The sequence below is a fragment of the Papaver somniferum genome, unplaced genomic scaffold (genome assembly GCF_003573695.1).
Source record: "Papaver somniferum cultivar HN1 unplaced genomic scaffold, ASM357369v1 unplaced-scaffold_15, whole genome shotgun sequence".
NCBI classification, from domain to species: domain Eukaryota; kingdom Viridiplantae; phylum Streptophyta; class Magnoliopsida; order Ranunculales; family Papaveraceae; genus Papaver; species Papaver somniferum.
The window spans coordinates 385347-406367 of NW_020624376.1; the positions used below are offsets into that span (position 1 = coordinate 385347).

The following is a 21021-nucleotide window of genomic DNA, read 5'->3' on the forward strand; positions in this document are numbered from 1 at the left end:
TTCTTGTCTCTGAATCTTCATGTCTCTGATCCAACTCCTGGTGCTTATGACTCGCAATCACATTACTTTCACTTGAATTGGCGTTGCAGTGATCTGACGATATACTCTTTCTTTAAACTCTTTGTTTTTTAGTTATTGAAATGCTTGTATTTCTGATTGATCTACCAGTATCTGCTTTCATTCATACATTTTTGTTAGAAATGTAGAAACTGTAATTGTCTGGTAGACCTACAATTAATGGCTGCATCTCAAAACTTATATTTATGCTTTGAGTTATTTTTTTAAACATAAAGAAATTCTAGTGCATCTGATCATGCAGATATTCATTTTGAAGACAAGTGTATACCCTATGTGTCAATGATATACTTAAGATGTGGGCCCCACATAAATGTTGTAACCCGTGGATCAGCCACCTTGACAATCTATACAAAAAGATAGACAATCTGATCAGGAGGAAGCTATATTGAAAATTCATGGAGATACCAAAACCAGTAAAGCTTGGTGGTTCGTTGTTTGTACCTAGTGTTCACGAATTGGCCAAACAATTGCCTGCCGAAATTCCAGCTCGATACATACGGAATGATCTGGAGCAGTTGAATGACCTCTCTTGTGTATCTATGATAGATCAAACAGTACCTGTTATTGATTTGCAGAATTTACTTTCTCCAGAATCCATTATTGGAGAGTTAGAATTGGACAAGCTTCACTCTGCTTGCAAAGAATGGGGTTTCTTTCAGGTATGATTGTGTATGGTAATTTTCTTTTATCGTTATTTCAATCAAGTATTTTTATTGATTAAGAAGTATTTAGAGTTTATGTTGTAGGTGGTAAACCATGGAGTTGACTTTTTGTTATTGGAGAAAGTGAAATCAGAAATTCAAGATTTCTTTAATCTTCCAATGGATGAGAAGAAGAAATTTTGGCAGGAAGAAGGAGATCTTGAAGGCTTTGGACAACACTTTGTTCAATCAGAAGACCAGAATCTTGATTGGGCGGATATGTTTTTCGTCTTCACTCTTCCCCATCACATGAGGAAGCCTCGGCTATTTCCCGATCTCCTCTTACCTCTCAAGTTAGTTCTCTGTCACCCAAATTTTCGGCATGATATTATAGTACTAATCATGCGCCTTTCAAGCATATCTTTAAATGTTAAAAGCTTTTGAGGTTGCGTGCGCTTAGGATTCTATAATTGTCTGGTTGATCTCTTCGTGCAGGGAAACAATGGAATCCTACTCATTGGATTTGAGTAAACTAGGCATGGCTCTCATCAAGTCGATGGAGAAGGCTTTACAAATGGAGACTAACGTCATGGCAGATTTTTTTGAAGGCGGGGGACAAGCAATGAGGATGAATTATTATCCTCCTTGCCCTCAACCCGAGCACGTCATTGGCTTATCACCACATTCGGATGCGGGTGGTTTGACGATCCTCCTTCAACTCAATGAAGTGGAGGGATTACAGATTAAAAAAGAAAAGTTATGGGTTCCCATCAAACCTCTACCCAATGCCTTTGTAGTGAACATTGGAGATATTTTAGAGGTAAAAAGAGTTAATGAAATCCAATTATCTTAGCCTAGGGGTCTACCGAGTTTTGGCTATTAATTCTTTCTTGCTACCTTTTGACAGATAATGAGTAATGGAATTTACCGTAGCGTGGAACACCGAGCAACAATAAACTCAACAAAGGAGAGGCTATCAGTTGCAACATTTTATAACCCCAAATTCGATGCGGAAATAGGTCCCATACTTAGCATGATCACACCAGAAACACCTGCCTTGTTCAGAACAATTGGGCATCTGGATTATTTGAAGAAATATGTTTCCCATAAACTTGATGGGAAATCATTACTTGATTCCATGAGGATAAGAGAAGGTGATAAAGGCAATAAGGCTTTGTGATGGATGTCATGCACATATGTACATTTGAATGAAATAAGTTACTTGGCACTTGGCAGAAGTAAATTAAAGGGTGCTATCCAAGCTTTCTGTGCTTACAAATTAATGTATGAATAATAGGTGCCCTTCCTGCGTGTTTTTATTTTATTTTTTATTTTATTTTTCTTCTTAAAATGTCAAATTTTTATTAAAAAACGAAAAGAGAAGTACAAGATGAGAAGTGCCTAAGCACAACAAGTGAAGGCAAAACGCCGAAGATAACTTCTCAACAGCACAATGACAAGCCTAAACACACAGAGTCCAACTCCTATAACTTCTTCTTGGGTATAGGGGTTATTTTCCCTTTACTCAACTCCTCGGTGTTAGGACCCAAATTCTTGTTTGGTTTCGAGGAATGAGAAGAATCTACAATCCCTCGAAGGATTTTCTTAATTTCGGTTTCTTTACCTCCACGAGAAAGACAGAGCGAAGAACTAAACTTCCTAAGTTTGTCCATGTTTTGTTCTTTAGACATTGGTTTCCACTAACTGACCTCCTCAACTGACTTTACCTTTGTGACATCCAAGACATCATTGTCTGTCTCATATTCAGACTCTTCCTTAGAATCTTCACGTGTCTACTTCAGGGTCTTCAATATCTTGAGGATTACAAGTTTCCTCTCTGGTAACATCTTCCATATTTTCGGGCAGATTCTCTTCAAAGACTTGAGCCATATCACAATCTACTCTTGAACCATTTTCTGTGCTCTTAGGAAACTCTTCCACCATCTCTGAAATAACCATTTCGGGATCTGATCCTAAAACACTATAGAGATTCGAGTGACAAACTGGGATTTGCTTATGTGAATTACCCTTCTTGCTTGATATGTTATTCCTTCTAGCACACGTCTTACTTTTAATAAAAGGATCTTCAATTAGATCACCACTCTCTGCAGCTCTCTTTGAGATTCCTACACCCCGATTTGAGATGCGCACCTCAAAATTCGCAGTATCCACAACTCCTACACAATGTTGGACACCGTTAATTGCATTCCTTTCACTTATCGTATCCACAACAAAGTAATCATTTGCATTTGTTCAACTAAGCTTTGATCTCTAGACATGGGAATCCTATCATTCTCCTTGCTCTTTTCCAGCATACTTTATTCATCATAAGTTTGCAAAAGGAAGGTTAGAGTCAAGAATACTATAAGTACTCAAAACTTCTGTAGTCTTCATTGTCTTGTGTCCTTTTTTTCCAGCTTTTTTCTTCTTTAGACTTCCCGAATTTCCATCAGATGGAATAGGAACCCTCTCTAGGACATAATTTCCTTCAGTATTTTTGATGTCTGGTGTTGCATCGCTGATCTCCTTCTCTCCAGTTTGTTGTCTTTCAACTGGAACCTCATTTGTAGGCTGAGTTTCAACCACCAGAGGGATTTGCTCGACTCTGTCCTTAGCTCTATGCCCTGTGTTAACGACCAATTTTGCATTTTTTGGAGCAACTACAACTTCTGAATTAACCCGAGTTGATATCAGAGGCACGGAGTTTTTCTTGGGCTTAGGAATTAAGCTACATTTGACATCTGAATGCCCAAAAGTCTTTCAGTGAGAACAAGAATTAGGTCGCCTTTACTACCAGTTTTACATTATCCACTTGAATAATTAATTTAGCTAGGAACTCACAATCAGCTGCAACTTCAACTAAAACCCTGGCGTATGAATCCTAGTCTTCAACGCTGTCGGAGTATCGGTCATGATTGGAGTGCCAACAATACTTGCAATCCTAGTTAACCCTAATTGATTCCAAAGAAAAAAGAGGAACCTTTGCTGCCTCGGCAATCTAAGAATAGATGATTAATTGATTATTCCTCCATTTGGTGTACTATCCTGTGGATCACAATCCACGTTTGGCTGGATCCAATTTACGAATTCCCAAGCATGGTCTGGGTATATATTTTCGGGAGTTTGAGCTATTAGGCGAAAAATACAATTTTCCTGGCAAAAATTCTATATGAACCGTGTTTTGAGAAAAACCAAAATCGATTCACACGGAGGTGGGCCCCAAAAACCAGCACCCTGTAAATTCCAGAAGCACGGCCAATTTACTGTGAGTGGTTTTTACCTTGTCCAAAAACACGGATTTGTTTTCCTAGCATACTCCATGCAATGTACAGATACGAAAGTAGTGATTTTTAACCTCGTTTGATTGGGGGCCATGACATTTTATTTGCACCCCCAAATTTTCAAGGACGTATTAATCCGACTGTGAATATACTATTTTATCCTTGACTATTTTTTTTCAAATGACGACCCTAATTAATGATCTTCATAGACATTAACGACAGTTTAAAGTCGTCATATACATAATTAAAACAATAACGACTCTTCCAATGGGTCGTCAGGGAATTGATTATGTATATGACGATTCTAAACTGTCGTACATTTCCGCTATTTAACGATGAAGATAACGACTCTTTTTAGAGACTAACGACTGTTTTTAACGACACTTCTAAAACATTAACGACTGTTTACAGTCGTCATATACACAATTAAAACAATAACGACTCTTCCAAAGGGTCGATAGGGAATTGATTATGTTTATGACGACACAAAATCGTCGTACATTTCCGCCATTAATGAATCTTCGACAGTTTAGAGTCGTCACTGAAACAGTCGAAAAACTAACGACTGTTTGCGGTGGTCACTGAAAATTTTCAATACCATGACGACTTTTCATACAGATCTGGGCAAAAAAAGAAATCAGACAAAAAATCTGGAAAAAAAAAAAGAATTAAACTCTAATTAAATCAGATTATCACTAATTATTTAGGAACATTTTAGCCATTTAAAAAATATTTTTTTAGGGGTGACCCAAATTAGGATTGGGTGACCTTTTTTGTCCTCTAGTGCAAGACCCCAATTAAAATGTTTGGCATCCAATTAAGCTAGGATTTTTAAAACTAAAAAGTAATTAACATTTTTAATCAAAAAAGTTGCTTGTCTGACAATTGATTAGTTATTAAAAAAAGTAAACCAAAACAGTCGGTGGAATTTTAGTGCAACAAAAAGATAGAAGAATCATTAGAGAGAGCGCGACCGAGTTATATTCTGATATAGAGGAAAAGGAGTTTCCTCAATCTGATTAGCAAGCTATTTTGAAGATTCATGGAGACACCAATAAAGCTAGGTGGTTCTTTGTTTGTACCCTAATGTTCAGGAATTGGCTAAACAACCGCTAGTAGAAGTCCCAGTTCGATACATACGCACTGAAATGGACCCGTTGACTAACGTCGTCTCTGGTGCATATATGACAGATCAAAGGATACCTGTTATCGATTTGCAAAATTTACTGTCTCCTGATCCCATCTTTAGAGACTTGGAATTGGAGAGGCTTCACTCTGCTTGCAAAGAATGGGGTTTCTTTCAGGTATATATCATTTGAATTACTGAGAAAAAAATAATATTTCATTTCAATTAATAGGGCCATAGCCGTATGAATAAGGATGCTTACGAGTTTCGATTAGTTATGTTTTGACTTTAACAAAGTAGCCAGTATCTTGCTAATACTAGTAGTTACGCAGAGGTAACCTGTTTCATGGTTCAAAAGTAATTTGAGTTTATGGTGTAGATGGAAAACCATGGAGTTGATATTTTATTGTTTGAGAAAGTGAAATCAGAAATTCAAGGTTTCTTTGATCTCCCAATGGATGAGAAAAGGAAATTTTGGCAAGAAGAAGGAGATCTAGAAGGATTTGGACAAGCCTTTGTTCAATCAGAAGATCAAAAGCTTGATTGGGGAGATATGTTTTTCATGCAAACTCTACCTCGACATATGAGGAAACCTCGGTTATTTCCCAAACTTCCACTACCTCTCAGGTTTCATATCTGTCTCTTTTGCTTTCCGAGAATGTGATTTCATTCCTATATTTTTACATTATATTACTGTACTAATAGGCCATAGCAAACCGAGGGTTGAGGTAGGTTGAGATAAATGTTGTTGTGCTAATGTATCATTCTATCTACTACGACGCACCATACAAGCATAGATTAAAATGTTAAAACATTAAAGTTGCATAAGATTCCATAACCGGCCAGTTCACGATCTCTTCATGCAGGGAGACAATTGAATCCTACTCATTGGAGTTAACTAAACTAAGCATGACTTTCCTTGAGTTGATGGCAACAGGTCTACAAATCGAGGCCGGAGTCATGGCAGAGTTGTTCGAAGATGGGAGACAAATCATGAGGATGAATTATTATCCTCCTTGTCCTCAAGCAAAGGATATCATCGGCATTTCACCCAATGTAGTCAATATCGACCGTATCGGCCGATATATCGGGGATATTTCGGATATCGGCCCAGAACGATACGATAAGAAGGATATCGGGGATACGATATTCGCCCGATAATATCGGCCGTATCGGTCGAATATCGGCCGTTTCGGTCAAATATGGGCCGTATCGGTCGATACGAAATTTTCCTACATTTCCCGATATGAGACGGTATTAGTCGTTTTCTATAAAGTTTAAGGTTAATTTTGGCGAAGAAAGTCTTCCAGGTGGTAGTAGTGGTGCATGTAGCTCTCGAAGCAAGTTACTAAAGTTACTCTTTTGTTTTTTTGATAAAATTGATGTTATTTATTATATCTTATCCGAAAATGTGTGGAGAAAATGTTTAATATAAAATTATAGTCTCTAAATCTAGAAACGATATTATACCGATATTTCAACGATAATATCCCCGATATAAAATCGTACCAGTGTATCGGTCCCGGTCGAGATGAACCGATATCCGATATAAACTACATTGATTTCACCGCACTCAGATGCTAGCGGTTTAACGGTCCTCCTACAACTCAACGGAGTGGAAGGTTAAAGGTTTACAGATTAGAAAAGAAAATATGTGGGTTCCCATTAAACCTCTACCAAATGCATTCATAGTGAACATTGGAGACCTTTTGGAGGTAAAAAGAGTTGAAGAAATTGAATTGTGTAGGGCATGTACAGAGTACTGGATCTTGTTCTCAATTATGGGTATTGACTATTCTTTATTGCGTTTTTTGTACATATAATGAGTAACGGTATATACCGTAGTGGCGAGCACAGAGTAACACTGAACTCAGCAAAAGAGAGACTCTCAATTGCAACATTTATTAACCCTAACTTGAAGTCGGAAATAGGTCCGATACCTGTCATGGTCACACCAGAGACACCACCTGCCTCGTTCAGAACAGTTGGGTATGAAGATTATTTGAGGAAATACTATACATGGATACTCGACGGAAAATCATACCTTGAGTATATGAGGATAGGAGGTCATATAGACAATAAGGATACATGATCGTTGCTGCAGGTGTACATTAAGTTACTTTGCTAAAGTAAGTAGAATGGATCAGATCAAGTTTCCTGTGCTAAGAAAGAAGTTAAATTACGAATAGGTGCCACTTCTGCGTGTACCAGTATAACTCATATCTATGAATAATTGGCGTGTTTTATTTTGTGTAAGTATTGTTTCAGTTGTGTTTGTTGAACTTTCTGTATTGAATGAATTATGAATATGTGAATCACTGGACTGAACTGAGATTAAGAAGATGTTGGATCTGTCTACAAGTCTTTCTACAAATGTATTGCACAGTTAGGAGCAAAAAGGTGTTAGAATCGCTTCATTTTTACCTAAAACGATTTCACTCGCTACACTGAGTTGTAACTTTCAAGAATCGTTCACAAGCAGATTTGGGTTGTAGTTCAAGTTTTTTGGTCACCGCAGCATTAGTTACGGTGACAAATTTGGAGGACGACATAGAGTTTGAGTTGCAAAGCAAGTCTTTGGTCCAACCGTGGATTTTGGGTCTCGTAGAAAATTTCGGCTCAGGTCCTCAGGAGGTTTTTTTTTTTGTTTTTGTTTTTTGTTTCTGTTATTTTTTTTTTGTTTTTGTTTTTTGATACTAAGAAAGATTTTATTAATTGGCTCAGGGTTCAGGGTTCAGCTGAAATATTTTATTAAGTACAGCTTAAATCGTTTTTCACCAGAATGTTAATGAATTCTGAAAAATTTGACAAGAAACAGAAATTTGCTTCATCCTCTCTTGCTTTACGAGCTAAAGAGTGAGCGATATTATTTCCAAGCCTATTAACGACATTGAAGAACCAAAGTTTACTGACTCTATTACACTTAAGTTTCACTCTCTCACCAATACTTGAATTGAACCAATGAACCTGTGATTGTTGTTCCTTGATAGAATTTATCACATTATCACAGTCTGATTCGAAAATAACTCTATCTTGCTGCAGCTCATCCATCCAGTCTATAGCTAACTCCAATGCTTTACATTCATAATGCTCAGCCCATAGTCCTCATCCACTTCCACATCAAACTTCATACCTCTAGCACCTAAACAGTTACCTGCACAATTACGAATTATTAAACCAATGCTTCCTTTTCTAGTAGCTGGAATGTAAGAGTCATCCATATTAATCTTCACAAAATCTTTCTCAGGGGAACCCAAAATCTTATCGTTAAACTATTAATAGTATTAGAAGTAGAAACAGTATAATCAACACACTGTGTTATAAGATTTTTGATTCTAGTAATTGTGCTCTGAACCCAAAATCTTTCCCGATGTACCACATTGTGCACATTAATCTGCAGACATAGCTTGCATTATGTAAGGATAACACAGTATCATTATTAGCATCAGAGGAGAACCAAGTGATAATCCAGTCTTGAACAATATGAAAATTTGTTGCTATAATATCAATATGTATATTCATTCCTAGTCAAACAGATCTAGCAAATGGGCACTCAACGAACAAGTATCTCATACATTCCATACTACAGTCACAAAGAGAGCAACTAGTTTGTATCTCAGGCTTGTAAACAAATTTTTTAGCTCTAACAGGAACTATGTACTTAATACATTTCGAGATAAAAAAGTTGAACTCTATGTGGAATTCTACGTTGCCATAAATGAGACTAAACCTCTTTAGTAATGTATAGGTAATTGGGGAACTTTAGGTCTCGAAGTTGATTTCAGGTCGCTACGTGACAAAAAAATAATGTTGATGTTTTCGTTTATTCTTGTTCCTCGCCTGAATTTCCCATAAAAAAAAATAAACCTACATTGGGTCCTTGGTTGGGCACTTGGGCTGCGCATTACGAGGTCACAGTTTTTTTTTTTTTTTGCTCGGTAAAGAATAAATTTTATAAAGAAAAAAAAGCTGTTAGGAAGACCCTAACAACAGACCGCCAAGAGAACGCAAATACAGACAAGGCAAAAGTCAAAAATAAAACCAAAGTAAGGAGGGAAAAGGAAAAGAACCTACACTAGACAGACCTAATTAAGGGGGTTTGAAGAAGATATCAACCCAGTTAACAATAACATCACTAACTGAAAGACCCCTCATACAACTAGCCTTAGAAGCCCAGTGAAAAGCTTTAATCTTAATTTCAGTGACAATATCTTCAGGCTTTTTTTCCTTGAAGTTGAATGATCTATCATTTCTCTCCAACCACAGACACCACATAACAGCAGCTGGTAGAACATTTGCAATTCTTAATGAGCTCCATGGTAGTCCCAAAAAGATTCATATGAATACCAACAGCGACAAAGAAAGGCAGCCAAACTTCCTGCGCAAAGGGGCAAGACAGAAAAATGTGGCAGTTCGACTCAGGCGAAGTTTTACAAAAGCAGCAGAGGTTAACTACTTGATTCCCCACTAGGAGATATAAGATTAGTGTTACGCTTATGCAGATTATCCATAGTTGGGAGCCTATTTAATACGTTCTGCCAAAGAAAGAAAGCAACTTTGTGCGGCCACATCCTAGACCAAACTCTGCGAGAAGGAAAGTCTTGAACACCAACCTGTTGAGACGAAGCAGCAATGTAGGCAGACTTAACTGAAAATTGCCCAGATTTATCTCCAATCCACACCAACAAGTCTTCTTCATCAGGAGAGAAACCAATGGCATCCAGGTGAGAGAATAAAACAGATAATTCTTCAATCTCTATATCTGAGAATCTTCTATGAGTAAGTCCAAGGTTCCAAGAAAGACCAGTTGAGTATGCAGAATGCAATTGCGCCGAAGTTTGATGCTTATTTTGAGACAAATTGTAAAGGTTAAGGCAGAGCGGCTACACCATTTATCTTCCCATAGACGAATCTTATCCCTTTTACCCACTTTAAACTGAATGTTTTTAAAGAATTCCTCTTCGACAGCACCTATATGCCTCCAAAGACTGACCCCATAAGAATTTTTGGCTAATTTAGTTCTCCAACCAAAATCAGCTACCCCCTACTTTTCCTTTATTATTATCGCCCAAAGAGCATGTTCTTCCTTACCCAATCTCCACCACCACTTCATCAACAAGCTTCTATTCATCTTTTTCAAGCTTCTAATTGCCAGACCCCCCTTTCTAAATGGTTGACAAACACGATTCCAACGAACCCAATGATGCTTTTTTCTATTATCCATATCATGCCACAAAAAATCGCGGAAGATTTTCTCGATTTTAGAAATAACTTTATTCGGGCACATGAACAGAGAGAAGTAGTACACAGGAATGCTGAGAAGCACACTTCTTAAGAGAGTAAGCTTACCAGCCTTGGATAGAAGACCCTTTTTCCAAGATGCTAGCCTGATCTTACACAATTCGACAATCCTATCCCATTTAGAGCAAGTTAAAGATTTCTCTCCTAACGGAAGACCTAAATATGTAGATGGAAAAGCCGCAACTGAACACCCAAAGACTTCAGCTAAGTTATCCAACTTAATCACATCTCCAACAGCAAAAATATTGCTTTTACTAAAGTTAGTTTTCAAACCCGAAACATATTCGAAAAGAAGAAGATTGTACTTGAGATATCTGATTTGGTTAATGTCCGCATCCAGAAAAACTAAAGTGTCATCGGCAAACTGCAAATGACTAATCTTAGTTCCGTTTTCCTTAACTTCAAAACCACCCATCCAACCCATCTCTGTTGCCTTTGTGAACATAGTAGTTAAAACTTCAGAAACAAGAAGAAATAGGAAGGGTGAGAGAGGATTACCTTGGCGTAATCCTTTTTGGCTAGTAAATCGGCCGCACGAGCTACCGTTGACAAGAACAGAAAAGGGAATACGCTTGATGCAGCCAGCAATCCACATCCTCCAAGTTGCACCGAAGCCCATTTTAACCAAAACCTCATCTACAAAGGACCACTTAACGTTGTGAAAGGCTTTTTCGAGATCGATTTTGCAAATAATGCCTGGAATCTTGGATTTGAGTCTTGAGTCCATGCACTCATTAGCAATCAAAATGCTGTCCAAAATTTGTCTACCCTTAACAAAGGCCGATTGCTGCTTAGAAATGAGCTTGGGGAGCACCGTTTTTAATCTCTCAGCTAACACTTTAGAGATGGCCTTATAGATGGAACCTGTTAGACTAATAGGCCTGAGGTCCTGGACCTCTTCCACAACCTCTTTCTTTGGAATAAGAGAGATAAAAGTGGATTCGAGTCTCCAATCAATGCTGCCATTCCTTTCGAACACCTTGACCACTTTCATAACATCCCTCTTCATGAAATCCCAACATTTTATGATAACATTCACTTGAAAGCCATCAGGGCCGGGGGCACGGTCCTGACCAAGCTTCTTTAAGGCTGAAAGAACTTCCTCCTCACTAATCTCCCTCTCTAACAAAGCCTTTTCAGTTGCATCAATAGAATTAAGATTCATACCACTGAGATCAGCCCTGTAGTCTTCAAAACACGCAAACCGATTCTGAAAATGGTTCACATTGTTATCCTTAATCATTTGCTTGTCTTCAACCCAAGAGTCTTCAATTTTAAGCTTAGCAAAAGTATTGCGTCTCCTTCTAGACTTGGTTATTTTATGAAAGAACTTAGTATTTCTGTCCCCATCTTCTTGCCACTGCATTCTCGACTTTCCCAACCAATGAAGATACTTCATATCAGAGAGAGATTCAAATTCCAATTTCTTAGCATTTCTCTCACACACTTGAGGAGTAGAGAGAACCTCATCATCTCCCAGCTGGTCAAGAATAGCAATATCAAGTAAAGCTTTTTCACATTTCCTGTCAATTCTCCCAAAAACTTGTTTATTCCAGCGCTTTAGCTCTGCTTTTAAAGCCATAAGCTTTTTAGAAAGAACAAACCCCAGAGAGCCAAAAAAATGAAAAGAGTTCCACCACTCTTTCATGAGCGGCATCAAGGTGGGATCAAGGAACCACATTGCTTCACATCTAAATGGCGGAGGCCCCCAATCCTCCAAATCACAAGACAGAAAAATTGGTTTATGGTCTGAAAAAGGCTTAGCCAGAGCAGACACCGCAATAGAAGGATAATTATCTTCCCACGCAGAATTAACGAGAAATCTATCAATCAAACTTTTAGGCTGGTTGTTCGCAGTGGTAGTCCAAGTGAATTTACCTCCCGACGCTGGCAGATGAATAAGCTCAAGCTCGTCGCAGAACTTGTTAAAGTCTTTCATTCCCCTCGAAATCCTTGTGCAATCTTTACGCTCCCTCATGAATCTAACTTCATTGAAGTCACCACAAATGCACCAAGGCAGTTCCCAGATACAGTTCATAAGCTTTAGCTCCTTCCACAATAACTTCCTTTCCATCACCGAACAAGGACCATAAACACCAGAAAGAAGCCAAGAGAAGTTATCAAAGCAATTCTTAAACTGGATATTAACTGAGTATGTACCTACAATATAACTCTCCAAAGACAATCTTTGTATTCAAGATAATTAAATTGCATCTAAGGATCTCCAATCCATACACCCAGGACCCCAAATCTGCCTAACAATTGATTCATTACAAGAATTTAAAAGAGATTCCTGAAAAACAACAATGTCAGGCTTATTGATAGAGATCCATTTTTTCACTCTTCCTCTACGTTTGGGAGTCCTAAGACTCCAAGTAATAATTTTAAACATGGGTAAACAAATCAAAAACCCAAAGAGAAAACCAGAAAGATACCTAGGTTGATTCCACAACCTCCCTGCATTCGAATTTAAAAGCATTAGGATTCGTGACTGCCGTCTTTATAAGCATACGAATCAGATCGTCTTCCTCATTTTTAAACCCCATTCCTTGCACTTCACTCACCATCATCATCATATGAATAGCTGGACTAAACCTAGATTTCATATATTGAATAACCACTGTCTCTTTTTGTTTATCCACCAGAGCATCGGCGAAAAAATCAGCTGAAGGAGAAGAATTGGGGGGACAACGATCTAAATATGGCAAAGAAGGCACGATAGAAGTAGATACAATATGATTTACCTGTAGAGAAATATTATTCTCGCTGAGATTAGGCACAGAAATTGATTTGGGTCCGACCGGGGAAGATGAGAAAGATTGAAACTCCTCAATCTCATCCAACGAGACTGCATTTTCCTCCATGGTTCTCTTGAAATCACCAAACGAAGGTGACAAAAAGATTCATTAACCTCAATCTCCTCCAAGCCTTCGTTGAGCAATTGACTATCCAATGATTCCAATCTACACGGACAAGATGAGGTGATAGGATCAGCCGATTCAGTATGGAACGAGTCAGCCGAGCTCGATACAGATGGACTGTCGATAAAGAAAGATTTATGGCCCATTCTCCAAGGTACCGGAGGAGGAAAGCCCATTAATTTTAGATCCAGTGAATAAATTAGAATGAGGTCCCTCCCCAACTGGCAAAATAGGAGTGGGTTTGTCACGAATAACTCCATCTCTAATCTCTTCGTGGGAACCAAGAATACGGACCTGGGGAACGGATTGAGACGACATGGTTTTGCACATGATTCTTGCTAGTCTCATCTGCACCTCGAAGACCCTCCAATGAGATATCAACATCACGATCCCTAGCTGACATGGTAGAGTCTACAACAAAGGAACAGTCCTTGGATGGCGATAACTTTTGTCCTGATGAGCTAGAGGAAAAGTCATCACGGTTATCAGATTCCGAGAAGATTTTGATTCACCGATGAGGTTTATGAATGTTTTCCGATTGTTCTTCTGATACTGTGATGAGAATCGTGAAAGGGAGAGGCTTGGAATTAATAGTTGCCATCATAGAGTGGGCATCCAAAGGACCTCAGTTTCATCACTGATAAATCCCAACCCAATTTAGTGAACTTTGAAACCCCCAGGAGACCTCCACATTTAGCCCCGATAGATTCAAACGTCTTTTCATTCCATAGGGAAAATGGAACTCCCTTAACTTCGATACACCTAGCATTAGCAGAAGCAACCTCCTCCAGAGTTTGCAGATTATCCTTAGAAGACCAAAGTTTTAGAGTAAAAGCTGAGCCATTAAAGATCCACGACTCCCTTTCTTTGATATTCAACACCAAGAACATAGCTTTTTTAGAAGAAAAAGGCTGAATATGAAATCCTGATGAAGTATTTTCTGATACCCATACCATTATCGGTCCAAGAAGAAACATAAAGATGATTTTCAATCACAATCATTTGATTCCATTTTTCTTCCGGTGCTGGATCCACTCCTTCTCCATTTGTTAAGTTGATGTCGATGTTGTTGCTGATTGGATGTGATAATAGTTCCAGATTTCCACCATGATTGATCTTGCCGGAATGGTGAAAGTGAACGTCGGAAGAATTAAATTTTTCGCCCTCCATTGTACGACAGATCCTCTCTCCTAATTTTGGTTAATTTTTAATCCAGCGCGAGATAACCTTGTCAAGGCATCTAAACTGACACTCAAACACTTTGAGGATGAAATGAAAAAAGTGATGGAAACATTGAATTACGAGGTCACAGTTACAACGTAGTTATAAATCTAAAAAGCAGTTTATTTTATAATCAAATAATTCGAGGTTACAGATGCGAAGTTGTTGTAAATCTAAACAGCAGTTTATTTTATAATCAATAGTTGCGATTAGTAATTAAGAATGTAAAGAGCAAAGCGTCTGTGGTATTGTAGTGCGATAACAATGTAAAAAGCAAAGCGTCGATGGGATTGTAGTGCGATAAAAAGATGTACTAATCATTAAAGAGAGTGTGACATCGAGTTCATGTTTTGATGGTTAAGGTTCCTCAATCTGATTAGCAAGCATTTGGAATGATCATGGATGTTGGCGCAATGCGGAAGTGTGATGGGTTTATGGAAATGATTTAATTGAAAGAGGATTGGTTTAAGTAAAATGAGGCTTTGATTAATTGAAATTGGAAATGTTACAAGAGGTTTGGTGTAGCACCTTTGGCTTACACGTCTGCTTACAAAGGGAACTTTGGCTCACTTGGTTTAGCTCTCACTCTCATTCTTACTTCACTCACTTGAGTTTTCTATGGATTTTGATTGTTGTTGGATGATCCCAAATGAATCCATCCTATGCCTATTTATAGGCTTCATGACCAACTAGTTACTTCTCTAGATAGTTCTATCTAGACTCTTCTCAACTTAGATATATTACAAGAAAATTCTAGGAACCATAATATTGGGCATACCAAAATGTTCCAAGGCATACTGAATGAAGACAAAAAAGATTGTGAAATAGCAAATCAGATAACCCCTTAACCCAAATTTTTTTAATGGCAAATCTGCCCTTTACGTATTAGTGTTAATAATATTGATTAGTGATTAAATATTTTGTTTAGTGATTAAAATAATTTTTAGAATTATAAGAGTTGTTTAGATGAAAAATTTGAGGAAAAAAAACCAAAGTTTTGGTTTGGTTAAGAAAGAGAGAAAGAGAAGGAGAAAGTGAGAAAATTCTAATTCTTGATTCAATGGAGGATGAGGAGGGTCATATATCATCTAAAAAACCTAGGAAAATACACATCAACTACACCAATGATTCCCAAATGGATGATTTCTTAGATTATGAGAATGATTTTACACCCACTCAAACTCAAGCTCAAACTCAAACACAAACTCAAGATGATGATTTTTATGAGCCAAATCCTGATGATGAAGACATTGATGAGGAATCCAATGCTTCTAATACACAGGTACACTTATATCCTATACTTAATCTCACTTTTATAGCTCTCAATTATCAAAAGTTAGGTTTTTTGAATCATTGTTCGGCGAAACAGGTTGAGGTTCGGCTCACATCTATTAGTCGAATCTACTAATTGATGAACGGTTCGGCTTACTGAATCTGTTTACTGCATGCGCCGAACCTATAATTTCCAATTCCAACCCTTTTGCTAGACACTAGTTCGGCTTATATGAAAGTTTCATAGTAAGCCGAACAACATCCTGAATAGCCCGGAATAGAATCATTACTAATTCGGCTTACATATCCAAAATCGTATATGCCGAACATAATTTTTTAATTTCTAGGTTGAAATATTGTTATTGGTTCGGAACATATGGAGAATATCGTATCAGCCGAAACCTCTTATGTTTAAGGTTCGGCACATAATATGATTATAGTCTGAGCCGAACATGAATTTGTAAATTTTTGGGTTAAAATATTGTTCGTGGTTCGGCACATATTGAGGATATCGTATAAGACGAAACCTGTAAATGTTTTTAGTTCGGCACATAATGTGATTATCGAATGCGCCGAACCTTGTTATTATATTTCATAATTCACGAGGATACCAAGGATCACTTCCAAAATGATTTGGTATGTAAGAACCTTTTGTTTACCTTAATGTTGTCGAAATATTCCAAAGTTTTTCTTACAAATTACTTGTTTTGGAATGAACGTAGATATGGAAAACTAAACCAGAAGTTCTAGATTGGTTTGAGGAACACGCGATGAAGATAAATTGTGTACTAGTTAAAGGACAACAAAGCCGATGGGATCGGTTTGAAATGATTTGTGAGCGTAGTGGAACCGGCGCTAGCAAGGTTAACAAGGGTACTTAAAACTTAAGAAAAACATTAAAAGGAAGTTGGAAACATAAAAGGGCATTTAACCACGACCCCTCTTCTTAGTGGTAGGCTTTTGTGCGGGTTCCTAGGGTCCTTCTCCTTTGTTGATGATTGCATCCCACTTTTTGTAGAGGTAGTTTTGTTCTTCCACGGTCATTGGTGTTTTGCAATCAATTTTGTCCTTCATTTTTTTTTCAACATTTCCCTACCCGCGGCATTGGTCCTGACACAAGTATGAAAGTTATAAGACTAATTCGGCGCAAGTATGAATCATGTCTTGAAATATTTATTAGCTTACACAGAGAGTGGATCGGCTCATACCACAAAACAATTATAAGCCGATCCTATATATTCGGCTCACAACCGATACTGTCGAATAAGCCGAATCTATGATTATGAACTCAAACATGTATTCGGCGCAACATGATATCATATAAATAAGCCGATCCTATACACTTGTAAAATTTATGAAATTTTAACAATGATATTCGGCGCAACCCTAATACTATCGAATAAGCCGAATCTAGACTTATGAATTGAAACATTTATTCGGCGCAAAACTAATACAACCATACAAGCCGATCCTAAGCACATGCAAAAATTCTAAAATTCAAACAACATTTAATCGGCACAAAAATAATACAACCATACAAGCCGATCCTAAGCATATGCAAAAATTCTGAAATTCAAACAACATTTATTCGGCACAAAACTAATACTACCATACAAGCCGATCCTAAGCACATGCAAAAATTCTGAAATTCAAACAACATTTATTCGGCACAAAACTCATACTACCATACAAGCCGATCCTGCGCACATGCAAAATTTCTGAAATTCACAAAATATATTCGGCACAAAACTAACACCATCGAATAAGACGATTCTAAGTATAAGTCTCTGTGTCACTAAGTTCGGTTCAAAACGGATTTCAGATCTACGCCGATCCGTTCATATGCACTTTCAGGGTTCAGTTCCAAGAACAGCTCGGCGCACATCTAACATTTGTGTTACGCCGAACCATACCATGTAACCGCCGCAGAACACATGATTTTCACGAATTAAATCGACCAAAACAATCAAACACATCAAATATGTAGAACTAACCTTCTTATTCTCATTTCCGGAGTTGGTTCTTCTTCAATCTCTTCTTTCGGTTGATTTTGTGGTTGATTTTGAGTTTGTTCTTCTTCATCAATAGGTTGTTCAATCGATCGACTTGAACGAGATACTGCCTTACGAGGACCCATTATATAGATGAGTTTAATCGTCGATTAAAGTTTCACGAATCGACAATTAAATTTCCGCGATGAAAAAAAAGAAAGGGAAGGGTGAATGAGTTCGGCTGTGGAGAGGAAGAAGAAGAAGGTGAATGAAACTGATTTTAGGTGTAGTTGATTATACATTTTGTATTAGGGTTAGGGATAGATTAGTAGTAATTTAAAGGATTTAAGGGCATATAGGTAATTGAACCACCCCATAGGGTACCCCTTATAAGGTCACCCAAGTTAGGACTAGCGCCTTGTATGCCTAAGAAGATTTTGGTATGCCCAATATTATGGTTCAATTCTAGAGAAAAGAATTCTCTAGATAATACTTGATGTAAAGAAGGCCTAGAAGATTCTAGTATTGGGCTTTACTTAGTGTAAATGATTATTTGGGCTTTACTTATTGGGTTTTCACAAATTATGTTTTTAACAAGTGAAAACTACAGACAAACCCATTTTCTCAACTTCCACCACTGTCAAACCCAGGGACAGAAAAGTTCAGGCGCGCACCCATTTTCCCGTCAAAAATTCGTAGCAGACCCATAATTTATGAAATTCTGCTTCTCAGTTTTTAAAAGGCCAAACTACCCTTTTCTTCGAGGGAGGAACAGAGAGAAGCGAGAAGAAAACAATGGTGAACTCCGATTCTTCGTTTTTAACATTTGGATTTTTCCCTTTGTCAAATCTTTTCCCAAATCCTTTTCTGAATAATCTTCTCAATAAAACTAGGGTTTCTGATTCAAAATCTCCGGTTTAAATCTGGGGATTTTGGGTTTCTGTTGTCTTTGATTATTCGAGAAGTAAAAAGAAATTAAAATTGAAGTTGAAAAGGGTAAGAAGTGTGTTGCAGTATTTCGATATCAACTAAATTGGAAATTTTCATACCTTATTTGTTTCCATGTTTTTGATCTCAATCGGAAATTTATGATTAGATTTGAATTAAAGATGTTATGCATAATGTCTTATGCATAACATCAGTTTTGTTTAGATGCATAAAACATTATGCATTATTTTGTTTTAGCTGCATAATGTCTTATGCATTACTTTTTAACTTTTCTGGTTATGCATCAGTTTTTTTTAGATGCATAAGACATTATGCATTATTTTGTTTTAGCTGCATAATGTCTTATGCATTACTTTTTTTTCACTTTTCTGGTTATGCATCAGTTTTTTTTAGATGCATAAGACATTATGCATTATTTTGTTTTAGCTGCATAATGTCTTATGCATTACTTTTCTCACTTTTCTGGTTATGCATCAGTTCTTTTTAGATGCATAAGACATTATGCATTATTTTGTTTTAGCTGCATAATGTCTTATGCATTACTTTTCTCACTTTTCTGGTTATGCATCAGTTTTTTTTTAGATGCATAAGACATTATGCATTATTTTGTTTTAGCTGCATATTGTCTTATGCATTACTTTTTTCACTTTTCTGATTTATAGATTTTTATGCACGTGCATAATGTCTTCTACATCATTTTGTTTAGTGCATAAGACATTATGCCATTATTATTTCTGCATAAAACATTATGCATTATTTTTGTTTTAGATGCATAATGTCTTATGCATTACTTTTTTCATTTTTCTGGTTATGCATCAGTTTTGTTTAGATGCATAAGACATTATGCATTATTTCGTTTTAGCTGCAAAATTTCTTATGCATTACTTTTTTTCACTTTTCTGGTTATGCATCAGTTTTTTTTAGATGCATAAGACATTATGCATTATTTTGTTTTAGCTGCATAATGTCTTATGCATTACTTTTCTCACTTTTTCTGGTTATGCATCAGTTTTTTTAGATGCATAAGACATTATGCATTATTTTGTTTTAGCTGCATATTTTCTTATGCATTACTTTTTTCACTTTTCTGATTTATGGATTTTTATGCACGTGCATAATGTCTTCTGCATCATTTTGTTTAGTGCATGAGACATTATGCCATTATTTTGTTTTAACTGCATAACGTCTTATGCATTATTGTTTTCGCTTTTACGATTTATGGATTATTTTTTTATGCACGTGCATAGTGTCTTATGCATCATTTTGTTTAGATGCATAAGACATTATGCATTAATTTGTTTTAGCTGCATAATGCCTTATGCAATATTTTTTCACTTTTCTGGTTATGCATCATTTTTGTTTAGATGCATAAGACATTATGCATATTATTATTTCTGCATAACATGTTATAAACTAGTTTTTAACTGTATCACAAGTTATGCAACATATTATTACTTCTAAGTAACTTTTTTTCTGTTTCCTCTACTTGATTTTTTTCTTCTTCGTCTGTTTCATCCATTTTTGTTGAAATGTATTCTAGGGTTTAGTCAAAAATGATTTAGTTCTTTGAATCATCGATTTTAAATGATTTATTTCTTTAAATGATGGAGAAAAAATCTTTGCAGATCCGTTACAGAGATTAATGGAGGAATAGGGAAAGAAACCGGCGGAGAAGAAAAAAAATTATGCCCAAAAACGATGAAGGATAATAGAGTCTTTCAGTACGTTTTAAATATTTTTAAATAATTATGAGCGTGACTGTATCAGAAATTAATTGTGGGCCTGGCGGTAAGAATTTTTTTTTTTTTGGGCATGCGCCTAAGTTCTTTTAACAAATCCAACATCCAACTATTGGCATTTACAGAATTCTTGTTCTCAATCTCAAGTGGGTTTCGGGCCTTTCGGCTATATATTAATTCTTTCTTGCTTCCTTTTGACAGATGATGAGTAATGGGATTTACCGTAGCGCGGAGCATCGAGCAATGGTAAACTCATCAAACGAGAGGCTCTCAATTGCAACATTTCAGGGCCCTAGGCAAGATACGGAGATAGGTCCGGTACTTGGCATGATTACACCAGAGACACCTGCCTTGTTCAGACCAATTGGGTATGAGGAATATTTGAAGACATTATTTGCGCGCAAACTCGAAGGAAAATCATTTGTCGACTCCATGAAGATAAAACAAGGTGGTGAAGAATGTAACCCGCTTGTATAACTAATATCTGGTGTTTTAACAAGGA

The 21021-nt window shown here is 37.0% G+C and overlaps 1 pseudogene; it reads left to right on the forward strand.

The window, feature by feature from the left end:
* The first annotated feature begins 473 nt into the window (after positions 1–473).
* LOC113335545 lies at positions 474–20996 on the forward strand (annotated as a pseudogene).
* The last annotated feature ends 25 nt before the right edge of the window (positions 20997–21021 follow it).